Source organism: Rhipicephalus microplus, chromosome 3 (assembly GCF_043290135.1).
Source record: "Rhipicephalus microplus isolate Deutch F79 chromosome 3, USDA_Rmic, whole genome shotgun sequence".
In the NCBI taxonomy this organism is placed as follows: Eukaryota; Metazoa; Arthropoda; class Arachnida; order Ixodida; family Ixodidae; genus Rhipicephalus; species Rhipicephalus microplus.
In genome coordinates, this window is record NC_134702.1 from 173486108 (window position 1) to 173508960 (window position 22853).

The 22853-nt window shown below is 46.4% G+C and overlaps 2 protein-coding genes across 4 annotated transcripts in view; one reads left to right on the plus strand and one right to left on the minus strand.

Annotated features, from left to right (window-relative positions):
• The window catches only part of LOC119162311 (uncharacterized), a 511092-nt gene that overhangs the window by 158010 nt on the left and 330229 nt on the right, over nt 1–22853 (minus strand). The window lies entirely within an intron of this gene.
• LOC142802716 (uncharacterized) overlaps nt 1–22853 on the plus strand; it is a 78104-nt gene that overhangs the window by 8575 nt on the left and 46676 nt on the right. The window lies entirely within an intron of this gene.

Sequence of the window (22853 nt, forward strand, 5' to 3'; positions counted from 1 at the left end):
CAACCGAACCAAACTACAAGACCTCTCATCAAGAGGCTAATAACAAATCGCGTAGTCCTTTGTCCGTCTTGGAGGGTGGCGCTTGCGTACTGGACGCCCAGTTCCAGCGTTCTAACTCGTCTGGTAACTGCTACTGTTAGCTGATGAGGGCATCGTTTTATTTCCCCCTCTTCGTTGCATAGTCTGCAGTGGTAGCTTGGAGGTATTGAGGCATTGGAACACCCACCTCGTTTAGAGCATTATTGTGCGATGTATTTGTGACTTTTCAGTGCCATCAGACTGTTCTTCTGCAAGCGAGGAGCCTAAAGAGCGAGATAGTTCGACATATGCATAGTCATTGTGTGGAAGGCATTCATCATTCCGTGATTGCAATGGTATTCTCGGTGCTTCTGAAACATGCCAAGCCTTAACATCACGCGCTGCCAGTATTAGCTTTCACGGCAGCATTTTACAACGAGGAGACGATAAAAATAGCCCACAGACTGGGAATCGTTGACTTTGTGGTGTGCAATGGCTGCTTAAAGAGTTTCCGCCCGAGGCACGGCATGGCTTACAAGACGGTAGGCAGAGAAGCCTCTCGCTATTGAAACACCTTGCGTAAGCAATAGCGTGCCTATTCGTTCCGCTATCACCTCGTTACGGCACGGCCGTTCACATAACACTGACCCAAGGCAGCAAGATCTCAGCAGGAGCATCACATCATCGGCTACACGTAAATGTTGTAGTTGCTCTTCAGTGGTGGGGTCGACATATGGATGGGCGGAAAAGGTGACGATACGTTCTGGAATGCTGATGACAGCACCGTATTTTAGCAAAAATTCCATACCCCAAATCAGCTCTTTACAACGGTTCGTTAAAATGACAAAAGTGGCGACGAAGCTCGAATCACCGATTATGAGCCGAGCGGTGCATTTACCGGTTGGCGTCATTAGCTGTCCACCAGCACTCCCTATGCTCGGCCCACTCCATGGCATCTTGACCTTCTTAAAGGAGCACTGACATTGAATTTGCTCATGCCAAGATTTTTGCTTCAGCGAGTAGCTATAGACCCCGTAGCTGCGATTCACGACCTAAAACGCAAGTGAGGGTAATAACTATCACTTTTATTAGTTTATATCACTGGGATCTAGCACTATTAAATTATATCACTGAGATCTAGCACTATTCTGTGGACAAGTGATCAGCCACAGCTGATCACTTGTCCACAGAAAAGAGTGACGTCAGGCTCAGCTGCTCCACAATTGTTTCGTCTGCTACGCAGACCCTTTCAGTCATGCCTTGTCACCTGCATTGCTGTGGTCGCCGTACAACGTGTCGACTCGGGTTCAATAAGATAGTCTGGAGCTTGGAATCCCCACGATTCGTGACATCGCGAATTATTTTTGCTTCAATCGACCTTTTGCAGAACAGTGATTTCGAAACGGACGCCGTTCCAAGCAGCACTGCAGAGGTGCCCGAAGATGCACGTTTCATCCATGTTCGTTCGTGTGTCTCAATTAGCTATATTGGTGTGTTTTGGCGTGAAAAGCATTCAGGAATACCCTGAATGCAATGGATCAATGCAATATAGCTATCGCGAATGAGCATCAGCGGAGAAATAGAGTACGTTTCCTGCTTGTCAGGTTCTTTTTCGCGCCTCCAGATGGCCCCACCTATCCAGCTTCTTGTCGTTAACATGGTATTACGACTTTTACGTGGACGCAAATTCTACAGATGAACTAAACTTCAACAATACTTACGTGTTACTCTTTAGGGATGATATCTGACTACACGCTGTTCCAAGTTTGATAGCTTGCAGTTGTGTTGATGTGTAACACCTACGTGATATGAAAATACAACACGATAGCGCTTTTTTCCGTGCTTTAAGCTAGACACACTGCAACTCACCTGCAACTCACAACGATTCCCCGACATGCTGACCGACAAGCACACGTTTAATCATGCTCTTTTCTTTCGATATTCTTTTAAAGGTGGTTTTTATCTGGATAATTTCACGTGATCATTCAAACCGGTGCAATGAAGATCAGACGCAACGAGCCACGGCTGGGCTAAAGTGCACCTGCGCGCTCTAGGCCGGCCGTAGACGAGCGAGTGCGTTTCTGCGCTTCGGCGCCACGATAAGAACACTCTGATCGTACACGTCATCGTTACTAGGGCATCTTCACTCAGGATGATATTTGTGGAATGTACTAAAGTCGGTGTCACAGGGCAGTCTATTTTCCGTTTTTTCTCCTTAGCTTTTCTATGCTGTTTGACATCAAATTAAAATAACTTCGACATGACGGATGCCATTCAAATTTGGCCAAGAAGACCTATGCATACCAAGCTATCGAATGATGGGCACATCTCGATCTTGAAATTTGATGTCAGTTCTCCTTTAAGGCGGTGGTCAAGCTCTTGTCGCATAATAGAAAAGTCAGCACCAGTGTCAACCAGTGCTATTACGTGGTGTCCGTCTATAATAACGCTGAGGTCGGCACGTACAAATTCATCGGCATTAGTACTCGTGGTTGTCGTCTTTATCATCACCGTCGTCATGCCGTCTTTGTGTAGAGACAAGGGGGTCTTTTTGGCGTCTCGGTAATTGGCAACCTTGCCCCCGGAGGTCGCGGCAGTTAGTTTCCCCGACACGGGCTTGGGAGCGGTTTCCGACGACGTCAGCGTAACTTTAGCGATTCGGGAAAGTGTGACCTCAAGCAGGCGAGGGAGACCGCCAGCGACGACTTAGTGAAGACACTTGGTTGGTCGGCAGGTGATCAGCACCATGGTCACGAAAGTCTTCTAAATGAAATGAAGCGGGACGAGAAAAGTTTCCCAACCGGGCTTCTCGATGATGGCAGTAGCACGAGATGTGGCCTGGTTCGCCGCAGTGGAAACAAAGCGGTCGACGGTCGGCAGTGCGCCACAAGTCGGTCCGGCATACTGGTGGTCGCCGCACAGGTTCTTGCTGTCACCAAGGCAAGGTAACGGGTTGTGGCTGGAAGGGTGCCTCTTCTGGTGCTGGCAGAGAACGGCAGACGGCATCAGCATAGGTCAAGGACGTGGTTCAGGTGGTGGCACCGGCGATGGGAAGGCTTGCTGTAGTTCGTGGCGCACGATTTCCGCAACAGAAGCAACTGAAGGCTTGGTAGACGAAAGGCCAAGGGCCCCCAGCTCTTCCCGCAGGATTTGCCTAATCGTTTGCCGTAGAGAGCTTTCGGAAATCGCAGCGTTTTGAGGGGCGGCACCAACAGGCATTTGGTCGGGCAGGCGGTCAAAGTGGCGGCATCGTTGCCGGAGCGCCGGCTCGATGACAGTCGTCTATTTAATAAATTCATCCATTGCTGTTGGCGGCTTTCGTACAAGGCCAGCTAAAAGCGGTTCCTTAACTCCCTGCATCAGGTGACAAACTTTCCTAACCTCGGGCATGTCAGGATCAGCGCGACGAAATAGACGGGCCATATCCTCAGCAAACATGGCGACGCTTTCGTTGGACTTTTGCACGTGGGCTTCAATCATCTGTTGAGCAAGATCCCGTCGGTCAGGAATCAGGAACGTCTCGAGAAGCTTTTGGCGGAATTTCCCCAGGTTTGTGAAGTAGGCTCTCTGCTCTCGAACCGTGTGCGAGCGCTATTTTCTATTGCGAAGTAGGCACGGCCAAGTTTCTCTTGCGTGCTCCAGCCATTCGCCACAGCGGTCCGCTCGAACTGGTCGAGCCAGTCCTCGACATCTTCAAAGGGTTCTCTTCGAAGGACTTCGGGAACACGAGCAGGCTCAAAAGTTACTTGGGAAGAAAAAGTCATCTGGGCGAGAAGAAAATTCGCAGACGATGAAGGGGCTGCCATGTTGGTAAGAAGAGATGCAGTCAAGAGTTCTGGACTTGGGCCTAGTAGGGCCCGGCTGAATCCGTGTACTGGAGTCGTAACAAGATGTTGAGGCTCCGGACTGGGTGTACGGTCCCGAACAACGCTTTCCTGCATCAGGTTGGAGGCCCCAGCACATCCACATGTGTCGCGATGTGAAGACAGAGGTCGTATTTTAAGAAGCTGAGAAAGCTGCAGCGGCTCGGTCTTTTTATTTACCGCGCGCCAGAGAGTTCCTCATCTTTCTCGTCGAGTTCTGCATTAAAAGTGTGCAGAAGCTCGTATGCACTGTCGCCTTCGTCTTTCTTGCAGGACCCACGTGCTTATATAGTACCCCTATAAAGCGGAAAAATGGCAGACATTTATAGTTTGAGTCTGCATAAATTTTCTGTGAGCTGGGGCTGTTGAGTGAAATTAACATATCTCCTGGAATTGTCATTTGTTACGCCATGCAATAAAAAAATAACACTCTCTAGCTACTTCTTTAAGGAATACACCAGGCTGGGTAGCGTTCCATAAATGATAGCAGTCGTGTTGAGTCCTCGGCTGTATCTACCGTACACTATTTCTGTGCTCAAAACAAGAAAGTTGTTTGGCCCCACCCTTCTTCCTTGAGTAACCGCTAGCACAGTTCCATAGATCTGTCAATGCGAGCTATACCTGTGAGCAACAAGCCACCGTCCTCGTTGTTCCCTGAAAATGCTTATCTCGTCGTCTTTTTGTGACAGGCTTTGATCTTTGAAAGTGTTATGCCTTTGAGAGAAAATCTCTCTGCAACATTTATTGGCACTCGGCGCAGTGCCCTCCATGGGATTGTGTACATTTGAACAGTCCAAGAACAAACTTTTGCCCCATTTACCTTCTTAATCTCTTGAGTCCAAAAGGCGCACGATTTTCTACATGTCCCACCCTTATAATTTCAAAAAATGTTCTTTAATATTCTCCGTAGGCACCCTTTTACAGACTATATCATCCTTCCACGAATATTCCTATCAACGAATAATGCTCAGCTACAATTTTCAGGTTATTTGCACGAGTGTAGAGAAGTCCTAAATTAATATGTCTTGAAAGTCTCGACTGCGTAGGACTATCTGTCTTTAGTGTGTCTTCCTTATTGTAAAATGAAACTCTGCATAGTAAAAGGACAGAAAGTCTTCCGAAATGTGTTAGCCTCAAGCCCCTTCACATATCTAACTGGCACATGTTTAACGATAATCTATGCTTTCACGATAGTCTCTACTAGCAGCAACAGGCATAATACTGTCAATCTTGTTGACTTAAAGCAGATTCGATCGGGACACACTGTCTTTTGGAATGGCATTGTAGCTGTTAAGGGGGCATCGAGTGAAAATCGCACCCATGCATCATAAGTACTGCGCACTTGTTTAACACGTTGGTGTCGTCTTAGGTACCAAAATCTTTCACATAGCTCAGCGAGAGTGCCTTGAAGGCCACCATGACAATGGTGTTGATGCGTGTCACTCGAATTGAGGGGTTCATAATGCTGATATTGCAGCATACATTCAGGCCAGTTGCCGTTTTCTCAAGTTTCATCTTGACGAAGGGAGAGCTGACTTCAAGGGTGACTTTGACACTTCTGACATTTCATGAGTGGCGATCTTCTCCACATTTCCCTTTTTCTTGCAGGGCCTCATACTTTTTACACAAGGTTCACTTGTTTCTTTCTTCAAAAAAATGCGAACACTGCCATAATTCTTCGCTGATGTCCTTGGTAGCACAATTTCTTTGCGACCATTTGGGACATCGATGGCTTGGTAAACCCTCTTATGTAGATATTTTTCTTTGCAAATGGCTTTACTACAATACCACTGGTATCAAGCTCGAAACCCGTTGTGATGAGTATGAGAAATCCACCTCATTGTAGACATCTGTTCGCAGGATGCAGGTATGACTGCTCGCATACTGTGCACCTTGCTCCTCAACGGATGGTGGACCTTGTAAAGTTCATCCCATTTTCGTGTTAATGGCAATTAACGCTCTGTCATCCAACACCCAACTTATATTTAGCACTACTTTCCACAATTGATCCTACCCATTTAGAAGACCTACTACAGCTTCACAGGTGATGCTTGGGGAAAACTCTGTATTCGCAAATGATTTATTTTCTGCATGACTGTGAAGTTCATTTGTATCAAGATTCAATTATGTCACCACAGATGTAAGGAATGACAACAGCTTCTATCTGCACTAAAGTGCTGTTGTGTTGACGTTGAAGCGTAACGCTCACAACATTTGTGCGTCGAGTAAGTTGAGGTTTCTGATGACGAAAGGCACTTGTGACCAAATCCCTCTCTCGAATACAAGCGAGCTGTTGCTTCCTGTAAACGTGTTCTCGTAGGAGTGTTCCTTGTCTCGCTGTTCCTAATTATCAGGTACGTAACAGCAACACGTCAGGGTCATTATCCGAGTGCAAAAAGTCGGAAGGATAATATCAGAAGATAGCGCAGAAGTCATGTCATTCGTAGTGACATAGATAGCAGTGTCAGAAGCACATTCGATTTCTGCACGTGTACTTTCAGTTGCCCCTGAAGTAAACATTGCGCATGCTTGACCGCGTTTGGATAACTTGCATTGTACTGTGCAGCGGCGGTCTCGTGCCAGGTAGGTGCATTCCCAGTAAAAAAAAAAATATATACTTCAATTTGAATATTTCTAATTGGAAAGTTTCCAATTGTAAATTAGTACACAATTAGTCCTATTGGAAAGGGACCACTTGGTTATTGTAGGACAGGCCAATCGGGTACCCAGTTGGTACCAATTGGTTAGAGTGACCTATTGTACCCATCGCCAGCAGTAATTGGCAACAAAACACAATTTAAAATACACAATAAAGGATTTTATCACGACTGATGAATGCTGTAAGTTCTCCGGGAAGTTCTGCAAATATCACGGCAGCTCCTTGATCGCCCTTATAAAAACAGTGAAGACATAAAAGGTAAAATGAGAGTGCAAACACAATAAATAGCAAAAGCTCTAAAACGAGGAAAGCGCAGACAATTTGCTGGTCTCCAAAATACTTCTGGTCTCTAAAATACTGGAAACGTAATTGCAGAGAATTTTTGTGGGCTGTTGCACATGAGTAATGTAGGGTATGCACTGTAAACTGCACCCACAGGCAAAATGATTAGTTTGCAAGTTTGTCTCACAAGCCTGAAACATTAGAATGCAATCAGCTGGCTAGCAAACCTTATAGTCCTTTTTTTCAATATTGCTCAGCTTCTTCACCAAGAATCGATTCATTTGCTTCAATGCTATTGGCTTGATCTCGGGCACCAGCCCTTTCTTTTCTTATCGCTGCTTGCTGCATTCAGTCAAACAAAAGCAAAAATATACACACAATATGCTGATAACTCAATGTTTCGTAGGCAGCACCCAGTAAATAAGTAGTAGACCTAAGGAATAATCTTCACTCACCTCGTACTGCTGACACTTCCCAGGGCAACAGTGGTTCCTTCCTTGGACGGCCAGGGAAGCGTGGACAATGCTTCCATACAATGTGGACATTAATGAAATGATGCAAAGGTGCTTAGACAGCAGAATAAAACAAACAATAAAAGATTTCTTAGCAGGCAGTTACCTTATAGAAACCATCCAAGTAACTCAGTGTCACGGATTTATCTCTGGAACGCTTGCATCGGACGGAATTGAGAGAGAGACGACGGGAGAGGAGGGCTCGTGGCAAGGCAAACACACTTCATCACACGAAACAAAACGGCAAACAGTAATCTGACACTCGGAATTCACTCCCCAAAATGAAACAAGTATGTATGCAATAATCGGCTATACAAGCAAAACTGGAATTAATACAAATCCAAGACAGGTTCAGTCTTAAACATAAACTGTCCCTAGCCAAGATGGTGTCTCGATGACTTCTCTCATGCGCTCTCGCAATAATAGAACATTCTTACTCTTCATATGCCACCTATGGAGCTACGACGAAGTGGTACCACCTCGCCATCGTCGGTGTATGCGCGCGTTTGTTTGACGATCCACTCGTCCGCATTGCCGGTGTCTCGGTGCTTGTCTACATTTCCGGCCTCGCTAGGCCTCCCTCATCAAGGACTTCCCCGCTGACGCGGCCACTTGGGGGACCAGTGTGGGCTGCTCCCGTTCTTGTGCGATGTGGGGCAGGTGGAAGTCCAGCAGGAACTGCTTGGCAGTCCGGGCAGTCCCACTTAAGACCATCTCCTAGATCAACGGCCACTTTTCAAGCTCTTCTTGCCGACATCCTCAGAACAGAGCGGTCATGCTGCTCTTGTCGAGGTAGCGCTGCTCATTTCACACGTTTTTGCAGCTCGGCGTCGCAACACACAGTGCCAGCTCATCTTCCGGGATTTTTCCTCCCGGCGCTCGAGTCCGTGCCACGAGCCTCTCTCTGACCAATCTCTTGCGTCTACATGGCTGGTGCGTGTGCGCTCGAATGACTCTCCTCTTCTCGTGCACCGTCACCGCAGTTCCACGTTTGTTAGGCGCCTCATGCCTCTCCTTTACTCAAGACACTCAGTGGCGCTCCGCAATGCCAACATGAGGTCTTTTGCAAAAAGAGAGTTTTTAGGATTGCTTTGAATACGCTGCCATGTTCATGTTGTCATCCTAAATACATTCTGAATGTCAGCCTGTTAAAGAATGCTATCTCAAATTTCAATACAATCCACCAAGCTTATGCCAGTTGATGGGTTCTACGAAAACTCATGAAACAGAAGTTGCATACTTAGTCCGGCACCTCCAGCTTTTGAGGCAGTGGTTCAGCAATATGTGGCTGTGACAACACATCTGGCAAGGCAGGTGGCAGTGCCTGCGATTGATTGGCTGCACCATGAGAAATATAAAACACATTAGAACACTGGTAATCTTTTAATATTTGAATATACTTCTAAAAAAATATAATCGCTACTATTTATACTGTGTTCTTTATGCTCATGAAAGATTGCTTACCTTGCCTGGAATCCTTTGTGCCTATAAGCTTCTGTTGCAAATTCTTATTAAGAGCTTTGAGGTCTTTCAGCTCTAATTCCTGCTGGCTCACTATAGCGCTTAGGCGGGCCTCTTTTTCCTGGGCAGAAGTCAGGGGGCTGCTTCGCTGCTCATGCGCTTTTTGCGTGAGCTTACTTTTTTTTGTATGCCAGTAGGTCAAACAGCACATTGTTGGGATCTTCCTGCTTTTCTTTTTCTGTGATGATATGTTTAGAAGAGGGATAGGTGAGAACCAGAGCGATGGCAATCTCCTCCGCGTGTGTTGCGCTTTAGGCTTTGAAAGTGAGCCCGTTTACGGTGTTTGCGTTGTGTATGACTGCGGCCGTATACCACACCCCATGGTGCGGGCCGGCAACGTTCACGTAGCACACGTGTTCCTTTTCACCAAAGTGCCGCTGCAACGCTTTCGCGTGCGCCTGGTGGAGACCACTGTGGTTTTCTTTGGACATGTTGCGGGGAAGGGGTCGGACCCGGAGGGCGCGTCTCCAAGGTTCTGGCACTCTCACCCTTTCCTCAATATAGTAATCGTGTTTGATGTGTATTCGGTCCAAAAGGTGGCAACCGGAATGGGTCTGTGCAAGGCACGTGTAATGGTTAACGAGGTGTGCTTCTCGAAGTTCCCGGTAGGTATTCACCACGCCTAGGGCCAGAAGTCTCTGGTTAGACGTGGTGATATGGAGGTCGAGAGCCCGCTTGATAACTTTACGGAGGATGACCTCGAGTTGATCATCCTCGTGTTTTCGTAGGTGCAAGTAGGGAGTCAAGTAGAGTATTCTACTCGTCAGGAAAGCATGGGCAAGCCGCATTGCAGCCCTGCTTCGTAATCCGCCCCGCTTGTTGGAGACTCGGCGGATCATACGCCCCACCTGGTCTCCCATCGTGCGAAGTTTGGCTATTGTGGTGTCGGCCTTGCGCTGGTGGTTTATGAAGAGGCCAAGGACGCAAACCTCCTTGGCCTCACGGTTCGGTCCCGAGGGAAGACTGATATGGAGCTGAGTTGTGTCCTGAGGGGAGGGACGTACGTGCACAAATTCTGACTTAGCCGGGGCACACTGGAGTCCGTAGTAGGTTGTGTAGTCGTCGACTACACTCGCTGCTGCTTGCAGGCATGACTCCATGTGACCCAGGTTACCTTGCGTGGCCCAGATCGTGATATCATCCGCGTAAGGAGCGTGATGTATCCCTGGTAGAGAAGTCAATTTAAGGGGAAGATGAAGCATGGCTATATTAAATAGGAGGGGAGAGAGGACCGTGCCTTGAGGAGTTCCCCTCGAGCCGATGACGTAAGGCCCATGCTCCTCATCTTGTATGCTTATGTAGGCTTGACGGTCTGTAAGAAACTGTCTAACATAATTGAATGTTGTCTAACCACAGTTGGTCGGACTGAGGTGGTCAAGGATTATCTCATGCTTCACGTTGTTGAATGCCCCTTTAAGATTTAAGGCCAGGACTACGTTGTCATTGTGGGGGCATTCAACAGGATATAATATTTCATGGTGGAGCTGTAGAAGTAATTTCTGCGCTGACTTCTGAGGGGGGAAACCAAACATGGTGTCCGCAAAAGTGTGCTGTGTTTCTAGAATCTCGGAGAGTCTGTCGCGCACCATTGTTTCCATCAGCTTGCCGACACAAGACGTGAGGGAGATGGGGCGAAGGTTCTCCACGTCGATAGGTTTACCTGCCTTCGGGATGAAGGTCACGAGAGCTCATTTCTATTCAAGAGAAAGAGGAGTTTCTCCATCCCAAATGCTTTTGATGTATTTGAGGAGCGTGGCGTAGGCTGCGTCGGGAAGATTGGCCAACAGTTTGACCGTAACCTGGTCACGCCCTAGTGCAGTGCCACGCTTCATCTTGCGTAAGGCCACCTGAAGGTCGTGGAGCTGGCACGGGGTGTCCAACTGCGTGTTCTTTTTGCCTGCGTAAGAGTATGGGGCCGTCCGGGGGTCCTTGGTGGTGCACAGGTATCGGTCCCTGAGCGTAAGTGCCAGCTGTGTTGTCGACATAATAGCACTGTGGCGATGTCATCAGCCAAGTGTGAAAAGTCTGAAGGATACCATCAGAGGGGAGCACAGGAGTCTTGTAGTTCGTAGCTACATACATATAAGCATCAGAAGCACATTCGGTTTCTGCACGTGTACTTTCAGTTGCCCTTGAAGTACACATTGTACATTCATGATGACATTTGCATTGTACTGTGCGGCAGCAGTCTTGTGCCAAGCACCTTGGTTAGTACACTGCTAGCAACGACCATCCACTGTAAGTAAATTACACTTCTTTGCTATGCTTAGGTGGCTAGTGTACTCCAAAATAGTATGGTCAGTTGCCACAGAGAAATTACAGGACGTAGAAGAAATGTGTGTCCTGTTGTGAAGAACCTTGGCAGCCGGAGGCGACAGTGGCTTGCAGAAGCTCTGAGTAGTATCGCTTTTATTCTTCATCAGACTTGGAATCGAGATCTTTTCGCTTCTCTCGTGACATCCCACTTCGATTCAAAAAAATTCAGGTCACCATGTTTTGGGCAACCGTGCGCCTAACCCACGTGTTTGATGTCCGCAGGTCGTTTCAGGTACCCATCAGTGGCTGTGGATGGATATGCCATTGAAGAGAGTGCGGAAGCCTTGAGCCTGTCCATGTAATGCTCAAGCAGGGTGGAAGCTCTGGTAGCAGCTTAGTCATATTTCATGACGAAATCGGAGCCTTGTGCCACTTGCCCGTCTGTCAGGAAGGCTTCCAGCTTGGCGTTCCATGTGGCTAACTCTTTAACCAGCTGTGAAGGACGTGAAACGTCCAGAGGTCAAACTGTGTAGGCTAGAATAGCTTGTTCATCTGATTGACAATCCTCATAGTCTGGGCTCGACGAGGCACCCGCTTGTTCTTGGCACACTTCGGGATCGTCTGGCAGTAGTAAGACGTCCCACATCTGAAGCAACAGTTCCCGGGACATGAAGGCAGTGTTCCCAAGTCCTCGGCACCAAAACGATGTGGGAAAATCTTGCAAAGTAATTTTGATGATCTGGGTTATTTAAGAAGATTACAGCGCCACTAGTATCCACAATAAGAGGAAGCATATTTCCTTTAAATGTTATTTGGACTACAGGCTCCTTATGCATTGTGGCAATCGTACGCCAAGAATATGTGGTGAATTCAGGACGATATGTTCTCCAGCGGTGGAGACTTGGGTTTGGGAAGCTCCAACTTCTGCGAATAGTTTTCGATGACAAACAACCGCAAAAGTACAAATATCCCACGTTTGTGACACTGTTGTCGGCGGGTGTGGTAGTTTCTTGCATTTGGTTTGTGCTTCATGGAGCCAAAACAATAGCAAAACGATCAGCGACCGTTACCTTGGTTGCTTCCTGCACCTTCTTCTGCTGCACGGACGCAGTTGCCCAGCCCGCTGCTGCATAGTTGTGTAGAACACTATCTGGCTTACGAACGGGCACACAAAATCCGGAAGTTGCTTGAAGAGAGCACTGCTGATCTAGCGTTCAATTTCACATTGCGGATTGGTCAATGCATTGGACTGGTGCTCCATCATAAACTGTGTTAGCTTGCTGTGTTGCTTCCATAGCTTTGCCGATTTCTTCAGCCTTGGCCAACGTAAGTCTTCGGCTGGCATTCAAGAAGTGCTCACGCAACGTTGTGTTTGAGACTCCTTCAACGAGTTGATCACAAATGTGTTCATGGAAAGTTGAAGCAACTTCGAAGTCAATAGCTAGTGTTATCAGTTGAATCACATACTTGGTTAAAGGATCACCCGGCAGTTGAAACTTCTTGCTCAATGATGAAATTCGTTGTATCCATGAAAAGCAAGTCTAAGCCATTCAGTATCTCTGTGTACTCATCTGAGTCTCCATGCGATGCACAGAGGTCTAAACTGGTTCAGTAGAAACTTGAGGTTGTGGGGCGTCCCTAGCGATGCTGACTACTGTTGTTTGTTTGACTTCTTCGTTGTTGAGGTACAGACGCTGTCTCTCCCCTCCGAGTGATTTCTGGAGAGCCTTTGGCTCTGCTGACCTGCGTATCCTCGGACCGACACAAGGTACACCTAGAAAAGCTTCGGTCATTATTTATATGGCCTTGGATGAGTACCAGGTGCAGATTAAAATGGTGCCACAGCTGTGACTGAGATCCTTTTGGAAGATTCGCAAGTGGCGCACACAGTAAACTGCAATCATGGCATATGCAAACATAACTGTAACATTCCTCTCACAAGCTTTTTCTCGAAGCCATTTTCTTGTATCACGATCATGTAGCTATGATCGCACCCGGTCGTCATGAGGCTCGCGCACAATGTTTGATGGGAGCCCTCGAACACGTGACCACATCAGTCAGACGCCGATGAACAAAGAGCGCGAGGCCCTTTTTCTTTTTATTCTTCTTCGTTTTTAGAATACACAATGTTGTTGGCTGAATAGCTTGTTTCTTACAGATACAGTTGTCAGACGTTGGGTACAGATACAATTATGAGAGAAGGCCAGCTTCTAGACTCTTCAACATAAAAAACAAACAATGTTTAAATATTTTTTTGCCGTCTGTATTGGTGCACTGCTCAATAGCGTCCCAACATGGCGTCTGTATAACTGTCCAAACCCGTCAAGTTTCTGCTCCACTACTCCTCTTCGTCTTTCAGTCCATGCTAGGCACAATTCCAACTAACACACTTCATTGGAAGCATGCACCTCTCCTTCTCTGCTGCCTTGCATTTCATTCGTGACCGAAGAAGGGTGCCCTGTACAAATTATGTCAGGTTATCTTTCACCGTAAAGGAAGAGTGTGCTGAATCGAGATTTTACGGCATACATAATTACAAAGATATTCTTGCAAATATTTTCAGTACTACAACGGCCGCTTAACCATTTTAATCTTTATCTTCAGTTTCAACGAAGTAGATTCACATGAACGTATTTTAGAAGGACTGAAAGCTGGGCTAGTTGGTGGCAGTGGTTGAATATATTTTAAGACAGTGCACGATTACGAGTGCAAAATAGAAGAAAGGACAAACTTCAGCACTCAGAGGAGCTTTTTTCAATATGGCATACTATTCTGAAAGGCATCTTCAGTGAAATTCCATGCGGAGGTATGTAATTGGCTTGAGTTGTGACATCCAGTGCAAACAAGACGGTCATGAATAAAAGAGAGGCACGAGGGGTGTGCCGAACGTGGAAGCGCGGAGATCGTGTGTGAGCACAAAAAGAGCCACCTGAGAGCATGCGCACCAGCCACGTAAATGCAAGAGGTTTGTTGAAAAAAGGCTCATGGCAGGCTACCAGGGCCGTGAGGAAAAGTCCCGGAGGATGAGCTGGCACTGTGCGTTGAAGCGCCAAGCTGCAAAGACATGGGAAACGAGCGTCGCTACCACAATGGAAGCAGTATAGGCCTCGTAGGCAGTGCCACTGCGGAAGCTGCTAATGAAATGTCCCTGTTCGCTCTGCACAATCCTGCTTTGCCGCACCAGATTGGCAATGATCCCTACCAGTGAATTCGCCTGTATGCGGCGAAACAAAAAAAGTTGACTTCTATCTGCTGTTATTGCATATTTAGATGTCATAATAGCTATAAGTAAGAACACGTAACTGTGGAACGAGCAATTTTATCATTACTCCCTAGAAATAGCACAGGGCCGATAGGCGAAAATGTTGAATAGCAGCTGTCAGGAGAAAACGCTGCCTGTTGGCACAGTTTCGTCCACATTTCCTCGTGTCACTGTGGCAAAGCCAGGGGTGATCACAACCCATTCACGCCTCCCCCCCCCCCATAATATAAAATTGTGCATGCGCAATAATACAAAAGCATGCACGGGCGGACATGAGTAGGGCTGAACCTCCACTGAAAAAATATTCTGCCTGTGCTACTGTTCGAGGTAGTATTAACACATTCTTGGCTCCTCTGTTTGTTTTATTATTGTTGGCCCCAATGGAGATTGGTGGCAGCCAGTGCGATGTAAAATAGTACCCATTTTGTCGGCTGCACACATCGGTTGGGCTCCTTGGGATCGGCTTTATGATGGTTTGACCTAAACGAAGAACACAGTGTATATTGACTAATATATTTTTGCTAGACGTTAACCGACACTCACAACTTTTTTTTCTGTCGAGCGTTGGTCGGCGGTTTCTGCTAAGCACACGACTGGTCACTAGAGGATGTGTGTTGGCGGTGCGCTGATAACTACAGGTTTTCCCGTTTAATTTAATCCAAGCGCCAGCTAAATTAAACTAGCCGTCAGTCAACTTAATCCAGCCGCCACTCAAATTAATCCAGGTGCCATTCATTTTAATCCATGTGCCACTGAAATTAATCCAACCGCCAGCCGATTTAATCCGGACGCCAGCAAATTTAACCCTGATGACATTGTGACTTGAAAACGACCCAGAATTTTCGGGAATGCGTGGAGTGAATAGCTTTGGAGTGAATTCAACAGGGAAAAACCATGAATGAGTCACTAGTGACTCAATGTGACTCGCGCCACTTTATCACGCCTATCACCCGCGTAAGCTCTATTCACACCTTCGACATGCATATCAAAGGAAACGCCGTCCACACAGTAATAACTTGATACTTATTAACCAGGCCAATGATTTCATCACGAGTGACTTAGGTGACATCATCACGCATAATATCACCCACGCTCGCACAGTCTTAACCTTCCGTCATGCATATCAAATAAAACGTCTTTGAAAGGGCAGGAGCTTGATACCTAAAACTCGGCCAAGCCACCGGATCACCATTGACTCAGGGGACGTCATCACCGATATCACCCGCGCACGTAATTTACTCGCCTGCCAACCTGCATACCAAATGAAACGTCTTTGAGAGAGCAATAACGTGTTACCTATGACTCGGCCAACTGACTTGATCACTAGGGACTCAGGTGACGCCATCACGCCTATCACCCATGCACGCAATGTCTAACCTGCCATCATGTATACCAGCCGAAACCTCTTTGAGAGGGTAATAACTTGAACGGTGTCAATCGGCCCAGTGACGTGATCACTAGTGACTAGGGTGACGTCATCGTGCCTGACAGCCACGCACGCAGTGTCTAACCTGACTTCATATATATCAAACAAAACGTCTTTGAGAGAGTAATAACTTCAACGCTGTCCCTAGGCCCAGTGACGTCATCTCGCCTAAAACTCACACAAGCGCTCTCTAATGTGCCTTCATGCATATCAAACAAAATGTCTTTGAAAGGGTAATAGCTTGGACGCTGTCACTAGGCCTAGTGACGTCATCACTAGTGACTCACGTGACGTCAACACGCCTATCACGCACGCACGTAGTGTCGTAACCTGTCTTCATGCATATCAAACGGAACGTCTTCGAGAGTGTAATAATTCGAACGCTGTCACTTGGCCTAGTGACGTGATCACTAGTGACTCGCGTGACGCCATCGCACCTATCACCCACGCAAGCACTCTGTAACCTGCCGTCATGCATATCAAACGAAACGTCTTTGAGAGAGTAATAACTCGAATGCTCTCACTAGGCCTAGCGACGTGATTACTAGTGACTCGTGTGACGTCATCACGTCTGTCACACAGGCACGCGCTGTCCAAACCTGTCTTCATGCATATCAAAGAAAACGTCTGTGAGAGAGCAATAATGTCATATTTATGACTTGGTCAACCGACTTGATTCAGTCAAAGGCGTCTTTACATGGCTTTTGTTTGACTTGACGCTTTTCTTGACTCGAGTAGATGTGATGGAAGCAACAGTACCTTCAAGCAGCAGTGGGGTACAACCCAACATCAGCGTCCCACCACTCGCTGAGGGCAACAGTTCTCCTTCATTCAATAAATAGGAATAATAAAGGCGAAATGACAATTAAGCATTTTCCAAACAATACTCAATTACGCAACATTCAACCGATACCCTGACCTCTCTGCGACGCATTTACTCCAGCTCGTCGTGTGGGAAGATGTAGGCGGCTTCTTTTGTTGCTTCTCGTGTTTCGAAGTATGCCTTGAAAATGCGGGCTGCCAGGCCGCGCTACTGTGAACGGATAGGCGTTCTACACTAAACAGGCACGCTTATTACAAGCACACTGACCTATAAGAAACGGCGTGGTGTAGAGTGTAGAAAGGAAGGTACGTGTCAGGCACAGCATTCAATGGCGCATCAGCAAATGGTCACTTGCAAATAGCAATAGTATGTATCTCAAGTATGGGGAATGCCCTCTATTACAACGGATTTGTTTTAATAGATAACCAGATGAGATATCAGTTGGGCCGAAGGAGTGGTAGACAAATCTTTTTTTTAACAAGTTTTGGAGCAGGCAGACCATGCGTCTTATGTTTGATTACGGATATACGGTGTTATGACTAGAGGCTGGAATATATGCAAATGTCTGTTTCGTTTCTTGCATTCCTATCGTGTCATTTTGACACATGAGCACAAATTAGAGGGCAAGGAGAGCTTTTATAGTGCTTTTATAGTGCCTATATATTCCTATTCTGGACGTTGTAGCCTCAATTCTTATAGGTGCCTGTAAATGCCTGTTTTCAAAAGTGATGCCTACATAAACACTATTTAACCTGAAATTTTGGTATCAAGTACTGCTGGAGCCCGGTATTCATGTTACCCGTCAAAATATAGATTTCGGGACTCTGTGGGGTGCAAACTACACTTTATTTCACGAGTTACTTTTAGAACCGTCAAGCCCAGAAGGCATTTTAGCCAAAAGGAAGGTCGATAAGCCTCTACACATGTATACCATCCATGTCGCGTCGTCTGCTCAGCCTCTTTCCACCATCCACTCATATGCGTAGGGAGCAGGAGGTGCTTCTGTGCAGCGGCAGGAAGATGAAGAATGAATACGAAACTGTGGAGAGTCATTGGGGGAAGTACAGTGCAGATAAAGAAAGCAGTATCTATGCAGTTTTTATTTTATTTGTCATTTAGATGTGGTGCTTCACTAGGTCACCTGAAAATTTTTACTTAGGCAGTGGAAAATGTTGCGTGCCCAATGAAAAGCTTTGTATCACTAGAATTATTTATTTCATCATTAGAAGCTACGAAAGCATGATCTGAGGAGGTGAGCTTGAAACCTTCCCCACTAACTCTATGTAGACTTCGCAAGTCCAATTCCTTCCCTGCTATTGGTATCAGAGTCACTCGGAGCTGGAGCATCACACGACGTGCATGAGCACGTCATGCGCGCGTAAACTACACTCGCATGAGATGTCCATGTCAGCCCGTGCGCCCAAGCGGTGTTCTGCCGTCTCGATGTTCTTTCGTACTGTACTGCGAGTTTTTGGGGGATCGATCCCTATCTGCGCGCACGTTTTGAGAGGCTGGCTTGGATAACGTATCCTTACCCCAATACACAGTGTCACACCGCTGGAACTTCTGTAAGAAACGATGCACCAAAACCACGCCCAGCGTTGTGATTGCTGGCACTGACACGATGCGAGAACTGCGAGAACACCAACGCAAACAAAATGGAGGCACCTTAGTCTCGCATCTCTCTCGATATGAAATTAAATAAATAAGACGAATAGACTTCGTCTGCGTGTTCTAGCATTTTTATCAACATTCATGCTTATGTTTAGGCAACCGTTTGCACAAATTACACACGTTGTTTCCAATAGTTCTCGCAGTGTCACGTACTACTTTGACATATGCAGGACCATTCTATCACCTTCATCATGTTGGGGCGCACGCCCATGAGATGAAAGTCAAGCCGTGTTCAGTTTGGCATATCACCTCTTTATGACGCGCGTAGTACTGCAAATCTTGGTGAATGAGATTTTGAGCGCCCAGTGCATGCATTCTTTTTCGCTTCTCAAAACTCTTAAATTTGTGTATCGACCCTTGAGGTGTTCCCATTCAGAAGAAAAATTAAGCCTGTGTGGTTGGGCTAAGTTAATATGCCGCAAAAAAAAAAAAAAAAACCTTCTGGCGCTTTGCACGCTGGCTATTTGTGCATGTGTAGCCCTTCTCAGCTATGCCGCACAAAAAGAGACCCAGAAGCATGTTTATTCGACGGTGCACACTTAACTGACCATGCTGAACTAGAAATAGAGAGACCGTATTCTGCGAACTCAGTTGAATAACGCATGTTTATGCTAAACCATTGCCCGTTTGTACCATTATAAATTAAAGCAGTTTTGCTTGCTTTCATGTCGTAGAGACTGATCCCGCACCTGTTTATTCGAAAATTTGAGTTTTGTCAAAGTTTATTGTGCCTAAATTCACAATTTTGGAAGCCTAAAACAGTGTTTTGGCCACCTATTTTTGGTGGCTGAGTACCGGTTTTTTAGTGCCTATAGAGCCGGCCTCTATCGTTACGACCTACCGGACATGTTTTCGCAATGCTGAAGCAAAGATGATGCCCGGTTAAAACATCCACCGTACCTCAAGAAAAAATTGTTCTAATAACATCGAGCTGGTTAAATCAGTTATGAAATGGGTCATGAAAGAGAACCGGGGCAAGTCCGTGAAAAACAAAATTTATTATTTTACAGGCAAAGCTGTTTTCATGAACACGAACCTATAGTTGTGCTGCTGAGCAGTGTTCTACATATCAAGGCAGTCGAGGGCAGCTTGTACGAAAGTGTAATTGTGCCTATCATAAGCAGCACAGTCCACATGCTGGATATGCTGCATAGAGTTTTGAAAAGCGAAAAGGAATGCATGCACTGGGCGCTCAAAATCTCATTCACCAAGATTTGCAGTGCTACGCGCGTCATAAAGAGGTGATATGCCAAACTGAACACGGCTTGACTTTCATCTCATGGGCGTGCGCCCCAACATGGTGAAGGTGATAGAATGGTCCTGCATATGTCAAAGTAGTACGTGACACTGCGAGAACTATTGGAAACAACGTGTGTAATTTGTGCAAACGGTTGCCTAAACATAAGCATGAATGTTGATAAAAATGCTAGAACACGCAGACGAAGTCTATTCGTCTTATTTATTTAATTTCATATCGAGAGAGCTGCGAGACTAAGGTGCCTTCATTTTGTTTGCGTTGGTGTTCTCGCAGTTCTCGCGTTGTGTCGGTGCCAGCATTCACAACGCTGGGCGTGGTTTTGGTGCATCGTCCCTTACAGAAGTTGCAGCAATGTGACACTGTGTATTGGGGTAAGGATACGTTATCCAAGCCAGCCTCTCAAAATGTGCGCGCAGATAGGGATCTATCCCCCCAAAACTCGCAGTACAATACAAAAGAACATCGAGACGGCAGAACACCGCTTGCTGACATGGGCATATCGTGCGAGTGTAGCTTACGCGTACGTGCTCATGCATGTCGTGTGATGCTCCAGCTCCGAGTGACTCTGATACCAATAGCGGGGAAGGAATTGGACTTGCGAAGTCTACATAGAGTTAGTGGCGAAGGTTTAAAGCTCACCTCTTCAGATCATGCTTTCGCAGCTTCTAATGATGAAATAAATAATTCTAGGGATACAAAGCTTTTCATTGGGCACGCAACATTTTCCACTGCCTAAGTAAAAAATTTCAGGTGACCTAGTGAAGCACCACATCTAAATGACAAATAAAATAAAAACTGCATAGATACTGCTTTTTTTATCTGCACTTTACTTACCCTGATAACTCTACACAGTTTCGCATTTATTCTTCATCTTCCTGCCGCTGCACAGAAGCACCTCCTGCGTCCTACGCATCCGAGCGGACTCTGGAAAGAGACTGAGCAAATGACGCGACATGGATGGTATACATGTGTAGAGGCTAATTGACCTTCCTTTTGGCTAAAATGCCTTGTGGGCTTGACAGTTCTAAAAGTAACTCGTGAAATAAAGTGTAGTTTGCACCCCACAGTGTCCCCAAATCTATATTCTGATGGGTAACATGAATACCGTGCTCGAGCAGTACTTGATACCGAAATTTCAGGTTAAATAGCGTTTATGTACACATCGATTTTGAAAACAGGCCTTTACAGGCACCTATACGAATTGAGGCTATAACCTCCGAAATAGGCATATATAGGCACTATAAAAGCACTATAAAAGCCCTCCTTGCCCTCTAATTTGTGCTCATGTGTGCACGATAGGAACGCAAGAAACGAAACAGACATTTGCATATTATCCGACCTCTAGTCATAACACTGTATATCCGTAATCAAACATAAGACGCATGGTCTGCCTGCTCGAAAACTTGCTAAAAAAAGATTTGTCTACCACTCCTTCTGCCCAAGTAATATTTCATCTGGTTATCCATTAAAACAAATCTGTTGTAATAGAGGGCATTCCCCATACTTGAGATACTATTGCTATTTGCAAGTGACCATTTGCTGATGCGCCATTGAATGCTGTGCCTGACTCGTGCCTTCCTTTCTACATTGTACGCCACGCCGTTTCTTATAGGTTAGTGTGCTTGGAATAAGCGTGCCTGTTTAGTGTAGAACGCCTATCCGTTCACAGTAGTGCGGCCTGGCTGCCCGCATTTTCAAGGCATACTTCGAAACACGAGAAGCAACAAAAAAGCCGCCTACATCTTCCCGCACGACGAGCTGGAGTAAGTGCGTCGCAAAGAGGTCAGGGTATCGGTTGAATGTTGCATAATTGAGTATTGTTTGGAAAATGCTCAATTGTCATTTCGCCTTTATTATTCCTATTTATTGAATGAAGGAGAACTGTTGCCCTCAACGAGTGGTGGGACGCCTATGTTGGGTTGTACCCCACTGCTGCTTGAAGGTACTGTTGCTTCCATCGCATCTACTCAAGTTTAGAAAAGCGTCAAGTCAAACAAAAGCCATGTAAAGACGCCTTTGACTGAATTCGAAACGCACGATCTGGTGCCTACATATACTGGTTAGCCGGTGAACGGCTGTGCAGCGCGAGAAGTCAGTTTTTTACTAGCAGACGCTGCCTGCAACGGCCTTCAAGTTAATGTTCTCTCAATGACGTTTCGTTTGATATTCATGAAGGCACGTTAGAGAGTGCTTGCATGAGTGTTAGTCGTGATGACGTCACGTAAGTCACTAGTGATCAAGTCGGTTGGCCGAGTCATAAGTATGACATTATTGCTCTCTCACATAAGTTTTGTTTGATATGCATGAAGACAGGTTAGGACAGGACGTGCGCGTGTGATAGACATGATGACATCACATGAGTCACTAGTAATCACGTCGCTAGGCCTAGTGAGAGCATTCGAGTTATTACTCTCTCAAAGGTGTTTCGTTTGATATACATGAAAGCAGGTTACAGAGTTCTTGCGTGGGTGTCAGGTGTAATGGCGTCACGCGAGTCACTAGTTATCGCGTGACTAGGCCGAGTGACAGCGTTCGAGTTATTACACTCTCAAAGACGATTCGTTTGACTTGCATGAAGACAGGTTAGGACACCACGTGCGTGTGTGATAGGCATGATGACTGAACGTGAGTAACTAGTGATGACGTCACTAGGCGTGGTGACATCGTTCAAGTTATTAACCTCTCAAAGACGTTTTGTTTGCTAAGCATGAAGGCACATTATAGAGTGCTTGCGTGAGTCTTAAGTGAGATGAAGTCACACTAGTCACTAGTGGTGACGTCACTGGGCCTAGTGAGAGAGTTCAAGTTCTTACTCTCTAAAAGGCATTTCGTTTGATATGTGGGAAGACAGGTTAGGACACCACGTGCGTGTGTGATAGGCGTTGATTGATTGATTAATTTGTGGTGTTTAACGTCCCAAAATCACTATATGATTATGAGAGACGCCGTACTGAAGGGCTCCGGAAATTTCAACCATCTGGGGTTCTTTAACGTGCACCCAAATCTGAGCACACAGGCCTACAACATTTCCGCCTCCATCGGAAATGCAGCCGCCGCAGCCGAACCTGCGGGTTAGCAGTCGAGTACCTTAGCCACTAGACCACCGGGAACGGCTGGTCAGGATGCGGCAAGTTTGGGCAGCCTCACTCTGGACCATCTCCAAGGTCGACGACCACTTCCTGGGCCCCTTCACGCCGACAACCTAAGAATCAGGCGGTCATGCTGCTCCTGTCGCTGTAGCGACGCTCGTTTTTCCGTCTTCGCATCTCGGCATCCCAACACAGAGTGCCAGCTCATCC